This window comes from Solea senegalensis, unplaced genomic scaffold (genome assembly GCF_019176455.1).
Source record: "Solea senegalensis isolate Sse05_10M unplaced genomic scaffold, IFAPA_SoseM_1 scf7180000013571, whole genome shotgun sequence".
Taxonomy (NCBI): Eukaryota; Metazoa; Chordata; class Actinopteri; order Pleuronectiformes; family Soleidae; genus Solea; species Solea senegalensis.
Genome location: NW_025320845.1, coordinates 10,596 through 19,986, shown reverse-complemented (window position 1 = coordinate 19,986; position 9,391 = coordinate 10,596). Strand labels below are relative to the sequence as shown.

At 38.5% G+C, this 9,391-nt stretch overlaps 1 long non-coding RNA gene across 1 annotated transcript; it reads left to right on the top strand.

Moving 5' to 3' along the window:
- The first annotated feature begins 3,321 nt into the window (after positions 1-3,321).
- Positions 3,322-3,854, top strand: LOC122760413. Its single transcript, XR_006358392.1, has 2 exons — positions 3,322-3,430; positions 3,576-3,854. It is a non-coding gene; the product is annotated as an uncharacterized LOC122760413 (long non-coding RNA).
- The last annotated feature ends 5,537 nt before the right edge of the window (positions 3,855-9,391 follow it).

The following is a 9,391-nucleotide window of genomic DNA, read 5'->3' as shown; positions in this document are numbered from 1 at the left end:
CCAGAACTATGTTTCTGCACTGATTTGGTGTCTTTAGGTCACATGGTCTGAAAGCTATTGAGTATTAAGTATTGAAATGGAATAAAAAGAGGTGTGTCCTGTGTTTTTTCGCAACGGATACAGTTATGGTACAGAAAAAAGGAGCTTTATTGAATATTATGATAGTCAATTAGTTAGTTATTGTATTTTATCTGAATATTTCTAGACAAAAATTCTTGTACTTATCAATAACTTCAACGTTATGTGATCTAGTGAGCCTAAACAATGCAAAATGGTCTTTCTACTTATGAACGAGACCAAAGTTGACCACATTTCAAAGATACTATTTATTGGCACACATTGCAGGCAAGAAGACCCGGGTTCGAGCCCCTGTCAGAACAAGGGCCTTTCTGCATGGAGTTTGCATGTTCTCCCCCCGTGTGTGTGTTTTTTCTCAGGGATCTCCAGCTTCCTCCCGCAGTCATAAAACATGCATGCAGGTCCATTGGTCACTTTAAATTGACCATAGTTGTGAATGTGAGAGTGAATGGTTGTTTGTCTCTATGGCCCTGCGATGGACTGGTAATTGTCCAGGGGTGTACTCCACCTAGTGCCCTCAGCTGAGTTTGGCGTAGCACCCCCTGCGACCCTCCGGTGGAGAATTGGTAGATAATGGACGGCTGGATGTTTACTTGCACAGGACACACTCCCAAGTTCCTGTCTTGGCCACTGAATATGTCTTTTTGTCAATTTCCACACACAACCTATGAAACCATCTGTCACAGCCATCACACTGGACCTGTTGAAATAAGAAGTTATTTATTTATTAATTGGGTATTATTTTTTATTCCCTTGTATTCTTTTCCTTAGATTTACTCAGGTGAGCCTCTTATGTCTAAAGCACAATTCTTCATTGTTATTACTGTTTTGAAACAACTCACCCAGTCTGTAACTGGAGGTCCAGATCCTGGAGGCTTTACTGCTGCACACATTGCACGACAGCTTTGCTTAAACAAGAAAAGTTATTATTTAATTGTTTACAAATTAAATTCTAGGTGTGCTTGTGTGATTTATGGTGTGTCTACCTGACTCAGGACACACCTCTTTTTATTCCATTTAAAATACTTCCATTTAAATACTTCCCAAATATAATTTTTTTAATATAAATATTATCATTTTTGCTCAATAGATTCCAGGCCATGTGTCCCAAAGACACCAAATTAGTGCAGAAACATAGTACCAGCCTACCTAGTCAGGACGCAAGTCTTTTTATTACATTTAAATACTTCCCAAATCTTTTATATTTTTGTTTTATGTAAATATTAGCATTTTAGCTCAATAGCTTCCAGGCCTAAAGAAGTGACCTAAAGACACCAAATTAGTGCAGAAACATAGTACTAGCCTACCTTGTCATGACACACCTCTATTTATTCCATTTAAAAACTTCCCAAATTTGTTTTTATTTTTTTAATGTAAATATCAGCATTTTAGCACAATAGCTTCCAGGCCATGTGACCTAAAGACACCAAATTAGTGCAGAAACATAGTACTAGCCTACCTAGTCAGGACACACCTCTTTTTATTCCATTTAAATACTTTACACATTTTTTATTATTTTCTTAATGTAAATATTAGCATTTTAGATCAATAGCTTCCAGGCCATGTGTCCCAAAGACACCAAATTAGTGCAGAAACATAGTACTAGCCTACCTTGTCAGGACACACCTCTATTTATTCCATTTAAATACTTCACACATTTTTTTTAATGTAAATATTAGCATTTTAGCACAATAGATTCCAGGCCATGTGTCCCAAGACACCAAATTAGTGCAGAAACATAGTACTTGACTGCCTAGTCAGGACACACCTCTTTTTATTCCATTTAAATACTTCCCAAATTTTTTATAATTTTCTTAATGTAAATAATAGCATTTTAGCTCAATAGCTTACAGGCCATGTGACCTCAAGAGACCAAATCAGTGCAGAAACATAGTACTTGACTGCCTAGTCAGGACACACCTCTTTTTATTCCATTTAAATACTTCACATATTTTTTATAGTTTGTTTAATGTAAATATTAGCATTTTAGCTCAATAGCTTCCAGGCCATGTGTCCCAAAGACACCATTTTAGTACAGAAACATAGCACTAGCCTACCTAGTCAGGACACACCTCTATTTATTCCATTTAAGTACTTCCCAAATTTTTTATATATTTATTAATGTAAATATTAGCATTTTAGCACAATAGCTTCCAGGCCATGTGACATAAAGACACCAAATCAGCGCAGAAACAAAGTACTAGACTGCCTATTCAGGACACACCTCTTTTTATTCCATTTAAATACTTCACACATTTTCTATAATTTTTTTAATGTAAATATTAGCATTTTAGCTCAATAGCTTCTAGGCCATGTGTCCCAAATACACCATGTTAGTGCAGAAACATAGCACTAGCCTACCTAGTCAGGACACACCTCTATTTATTCCATTTAAATACTTCCCAAATTTTTTATAATTTTTTTAATTTAAATATTAGCATTTTAGCTCAATAGCTTCCAGGCCATGTGTCCCAAATACACCATGTTAGTGCAGAAACATAGCACTAGCCTACCTAGTCAGGACACACCTCTTTTTATTCCATTTAAATACTTCCCAAATGTTTTATAATTTTTTTAATGTAAATATTTGCATTTTAGCTCAATAACTTCCAGGTCAAGACGCCAAATCAGTATAGGGCCATAGTGCTAGACTGCCTTGTCAGGACACACCTCTTTTTATTCCATTTTAGTACCTTGTATGTATGTTTTTCTCAATTTTTATGTAAATATTGGCTTTTCAAGAGTAGATTTTTGGCGGTCCCTAAATAAGACCACGAAAGTCAAGATCGATGGGTCAGACTTTGAACAAGTCGTGATCGTGCACCTATCTCGGTGTGGAGAAGAAGAAGGGTGTCGTTGGATCTGGTGCGAATGTCCGTTGAATATCCAACCTGAAACTGATTTCACCACACTCTGCTCCGATCGACAGTTGCGCCGGGGCAGGCGGGTGCACATGTCCGTGGCGGGATCTGGGCGGGGGTTCGCTGTAAACCACCTTCGCCCCGAGCCCTTCCAAGCCGATCTAGAGTCGGTCGCGGCACACCACCGGCGGAGGAAATTTCATGTCAAACTATGTGTGACACTGTTGTATGATGAAGTCGGCATCAATTCATGAAAAAAAACTGTTGAAAACCCAAATGACTTTATTCCCCTCAAGGAGGCAACTCCACCAGGGTTTCTTTTTAAATGTCAACATTTTATACTTTCTTTCATGGTTCAGCTTCATGTGAATATTTTAACTACTTTCTGTAATTTTTCAGCTTCTTAAATGTAAAACAACAACAATCTCTCACCTGGGTGGAAACAGCATCAGCAGGATAAAAGAATAGTGAGGACAATACAGCTCCTTCAGGTGAATGTTTTGGTACTTTGTTATCCCTGAATTAATGATGATTCACTGATCAGTGCATCTGTATGATAAATATTACAGCACCTTGTGATTTCTTTTGGGATTTCAAATGATATTGTATAACAACAATATTTCTTACTCTCATCAGCATCAGACAACACTTAATCTGTAGCTGAGGTGGAAACAAGGTCGTCAGATCAAGAGGCACAGACATGTCAGGAGGATGCTGCTCCAATGGACAACACAGGTGGACAGCAGTGTGCCACACTGAAAATCCCTGCATACACCAGGGGCCGCAGCCAAGATGTGGAACAGACCAGGAAACTAGCTCACGACAAGATCCACGTGGAACGAGTTATTGGTTGTATGCGCACCAAGTTTAACATTAAATGGGACCATGCGCCTGGGTGTTGTGGTCAAATATGAAGGCGAGGAAAAGACTTGACTTGATGAGATTGTTGTTATATGTTGTGCTCTGACCAGTATGTGCCCAAGTGTTGTTCTGAAGCTACGTAACACCTAAGACACCTAACACCTAACAAAAAGAGCTAAGCTACAGTCAAAAAGTGTCAACCATATTAACAGTTAAAGGACCGATTGTGGTTCAGGTCAAATGGGATTCAGAGTCAGATTCAGATTTGTCTTTGTCATAGTCGTCAATCCAGTCAGCAGGAGAATATAAGTCAGGGAGCTCGTATAATTCATCATTTGGACAGACTTATCATTGCACTTTTCAGAGTCATCATAATCACTTTTTAACATGTGGAAATGAGCATTTCATGGGTTGTACACTCAAAGGGCCAGCCCTTTAAAGGGGACACTTAAAGGGCCAGCCCTTTAAGTGTCTGGCCCTTTGAGTGTATTCCACAGTACAAAGGACTGGGTGAGGTATAATCTGTCAAATATTAGCCTCATGAATGAACTTTTGAGGCAAAATAATGACACAACAGGGCAAGAACACAACGAGACACTGCGAGTTGGGCTAGCTACGGTAAGTAAAGACATTAAAGACCTTAAAGAGCTATGACACAAACTAACCACACTAAAAGACGAACTGAAAAAGGAAATTAAAGAAGAAATGATCAATCTACAACAAGAGATTGAACGTAAACTAACAGATAATATCAATGAACTACAGACACAGAAGGGGAATCTTGCTGAAGCCCAAGCCCACGACAGATGCAAGAAAAGATGACTGACCTCGAAGGGAGATCGAGGAGGAACAACATACTAATACGTCATACTACATGTGACGTCGACAGACTGTCGGCAACTGATTGGCAGAGTGTCCGCACTGGAAGAGTCGAGTGGCATATTTCAGTTCATTGACTGTGTTACAGGGAGTCTGCACTCCAGTCATGCAGAAAGATTCTGTGAACAAATCTTTTTTAACCCTCTGCATTCTTCGTGCTTTTGGATTTTTTTTGTTGATATATTTGGCTGTGTTGATGTAAATTGCTTGAAATTTGGTGTAGGTGAAGTTAATTTTTATGTAATATAAATCTACCACTGTCAGGGAATATCAACATTTTTCATTATCATATAACAATCAATATCTGAAGCTAAAATGATTTTGGTGTATTTTAGGGATATCATAGTATGGTGTGAATGTGGGTTTAGGAATGAATGTGTGTGTGTGTGTGTATGTGCAACTCCAGACACATCTTGTTCTCACATCAAGTTCAACTCGACATGATACACAGGCACCTACACCTACAAAGAGGCTCATACACACATTCACTCATTTGAGTAAAAAAACCAAACAGGCATCTTGAGGGACTTCAAAGACTTGCCCTCTACGTGAACCCAAACAAAAGTCTGGTTTTGTTTACACAGGTGCAATTACAGGTAAACACAATGTTTCACTTTGTTTGGGGCTCTATTCATCCTGACTGTCAAAGTCACAGCCTCAAACGCTGAAGACCTCAACCTCATCAACATCAGTCACAATGTACTGAAAAAGAAAAAGGTTAAATTATTTATCAAAACTAACCTTAACCCTATCATATTATAGTGATTACATGTAAAATAATTACATCAAATCAAACATAAGTATTGTATGACCTGTGTGATCATCCGTTTTTGATGGTTTGAAATCCATAATTTGTATTAGTAGTTTATGATTTCACTTTCACTGAACTCAGTACCACTTATACTTCATATACTAGTAAGTATGGAGTACTTTTACTGTATACGTTTTGGAGGAATATAGGGTCAGAGTTCACTTTTTGCAACAAACAATAGGGTAATCATTTTTGATAAAGTATAAAGTCCTTTCTTTTTTATCAGTAATTTATGATTTTACTTTCACTGGACTCAGTACCTCTTGTACTTCATATACTAGTGGTATGGAGTACTTTTACTGTATACATTTTGGAGGAATATAGGGTCAAAGTTTAATTTTTTTCAAAAAACAATAGGGTAACAATTTAAAAGTATAAAATCCTTATTTTTTATCAGTAGGTTACCTGGACTCCCTTCAGTCCTTTTTTGTCAATTTTACTCAAACTGCCATACCCAAGCAGTCTTATTTCTGGTTTTCAAAATAAAGTCCTATCGGAAGCGATTACAACATACTGAAGAATAAATGGTCAAATTATATGTCAATTTAATTCATTATATAACAATTATATCACATTATAGTGATTACATGTAAAATAATTGTTGAATATTTTCTAGTTTCTGTCATTTTTCAGCTTCTTAAATATGAATATTTTTGACTTTCGGTTGCAATTACAGATAAACACGATACACTTTGTGTGGGGCTCAATTCATCCTGACAGTCAAGACACAGCCTGAGCTGACCTCATCAACCATCAGTCATACTTCTGCGCAGATCATCTTTACATTAGCATTATAGTCTATACATTAGAAATGATATGCACATATATATGGATTAGAACACATACAACAATAACTTAACAATGTGTCATTGAAAAAAAAAACGCCACAAGATAATCCTTTGACAAACAAATGTTCACTCACTGACTAGCTGGTTGAAATGAAGGCAGATATGTCAACTACAGTGCATGTTTTTTTTATGTGTGGAAAAAAGGTGTAGACTCAAATGGATAATGGTCCTATTTAAAAACAAAAAAGGTCACTGTAAATCTGTGAGAAACTCCAATCAGGAGCTAACATTTCAAAAAGCTGATGGGGTTCAATAAGAGCAGTGTTTCCAGACAAACTAAAGGTGCCAAACACTTTGTGTGGAGGTGCTGTGATTTCAGCGACTCCCACTCATGTACAGACAGAAAGGAAAACAAGCCGATGTTCATAAATATGAAGGTGTAAGTCGCTTTGATGAAACGTCTGCTAAATGACATGTAAAAGATAAATCAACCAGTCTTTCATTGCTGTTTTTAAAGTTCATATTACTCAATCAGAACACACGCACACACACTCTCTCACACACACACACACACACACACACACACACACACAAACATTCATTCCTAAACCCACATTCACACCATCTCTAAAATACACCAACGTATAAAAAACGGTATAAAATTGCTATCATATGCTATTATTAGATCTTATGCCAATTCAATAAATTAGAGGAGCTGTGTTTACTGCCTGGACAGAGTCATTAAGGTCATACACAAAAAAAACTGGTACTGAAACTTTTGGTCTGGTGTAAATGAGAATTCAGGGTTTTGTTTCACTTCAGATGAGCACAAATTAAGACGTCAGGAAACGAAAGTGACTGCCACTGCCTGTGTCACTCCTACACAAGGTGTATCTATTGTAAAACAAGATTTGATTCAGTATATGAAATCTGTGTTTTTCTCTTTATCAATTAAATATGATGTCATCATCCCAGTTTCTTCAATGGCTAGTGAACTAAACATAATTTAGGGAGATAACCACGTCCTGTGCCAAATAATAAAATGCACATGGAAAGAGTGACAACACTATTGTTCATTGCGCCAAAACAACTCAGAATTTGTAATGAACTAATTTGAAATGTACCAGTTTCTTAACAGTTGACCTTTCACAATGGCAGCATTCGGTGTTTTTCTGGCGCCTTTAACTCCTCATGTTGACAAAATAATGCAATAATATATGTAGAATATTATCAAACCTCTTACTGACCTGAATGACCACCATAGGCATGAATTGTTTACAGTCAAAATAATATAAGAAGTAGCTACTTGTTTGAATGACATACAGCATAATATTTTCATGGGGGTTAATTCAATTCATATTCTTTTCCTGTCGACTGCTCCGTACACAACCGGAGCGGCTGACCTTTGACCTTTCCAAAGGTTGCAGGGCTCTGAAAGTGAGCACCCTAGATGAGCCTTAGTCCCTGATACACATACGGAAAAATCAGACTCCTGGCTTAATGCCTTTAGGAATTATTACAAAAAACACACCCAAACGGCTGACCTTTGACCTTTCCAGAGGTTGCACAGGTCTGAAACTCAGCACCCTGGATCAGCTATGGTACTTGATACACACACAGAGAAACCACCATCCTGGCACATTGCCTTTAGGAAGTATTACAAAAAACACACCCAAACGACAGACCTTTGAACTTTCCGACGGTTGCACAGGTCTGAAACTCAGCACCATAGATCAGCCTTAGTCCCTGATACACATATGGAAAAAACAGACTCCTGGCTTAATGCCTTTAGGAATTATTACAAAAAACACACCCAAACGACTGACCTTTGAACTTTCCGACGGTTGCACAGGTCTGAAACTCGGCACCCTGGATCAGCTATGGTCCTTGATACACACACAGAGAAACCAGCATCCTGGCACATTGCCTTCAGAAAGTATTACAAAAAACACACCGGAACGGCTGACCTTTGACCTTTCCGAAGGTTGCACAGGTCTGAAACTCAGCACCATAGATCAGCCTTAGTCCCTGATACACATATGGAAAAAACAGACTCCTGGCTTAATGCCTTTAGGAATTATTACAAAAAACACACCCAAAACGGGCGACCTTGACCTTTCCAAAGGTTGCAGGGCTCTGGAAAGTGAGCACCCTTGATCAGCCTTAGTCCCTCGATACACATAATGAAATATAAGACTCCTGGCTTAATGCCTTTAGGAATTATTACAAAAAACACACCGGAACGCCTGACCTTTGACCTTTCCGAAGGTTGCACAGGTCTGAAACTCGGCACCCTAGATCGGTCTCAGTCCCTGATACACATACGGAAAAATCTGACTCCTGGCTTAATGCCTTTAGGAATTATTACAAAAAACACACCCAAACGACTGACCTTTGACCTTTCCGACGGTTGCACAGGTCTGAAACTCGGCACCCTGGATCAGCTATGGTCCTTGATACACACACAGAGAAACCAGCATCCTGGCACATTGCCTTCAGGAAGTATTACAAAAAACACACCCAAGCGGCTGACCTTTGACCTTTCCGAAGGTTGCACAGGTCTGAAACTCAGCACCATAGATCAGCCTTAGTCCCTGATACACATACGGAAATATCAGACTCCTGGCTTAATGCCTTTACAAATTGTTACAAAAACCACACCCTCACAGCTGAGGGTACAGAAGTATATCTTATGAGACGTTGACTCGATTTGTGAGGTTTATGTTATGGGACAGTAGAAAAATGAAAAGAAATCAGGAAACAACCTTTGACTTTTCCCAAGGTTGCACAGGTCTGAAACTGGGCACCTGGGATCAGCTTTAGTCCCCGATACACATATAGAAAACTCAGACTCCTGGCTTAATGCCTTTAGGAATTATTACAAAAAACACACTGGAACGGCTGACCTTTGACCTTTCCAAAGGTTGCACGGCTCTGAAAGTGAGCACCCTAGATCAGCCTTAGTCCCTGATACACATACGGAAATATCAGACTCCTGGCTTAATGCCTTTACAAATTGTTACAAAAACCACACCCTCACAGCTGAGGGTACAGAAGTATATCTTATGAGACGTTGACTCTATTTGTGAGGTTTATGTTATGGGACAGTAGAA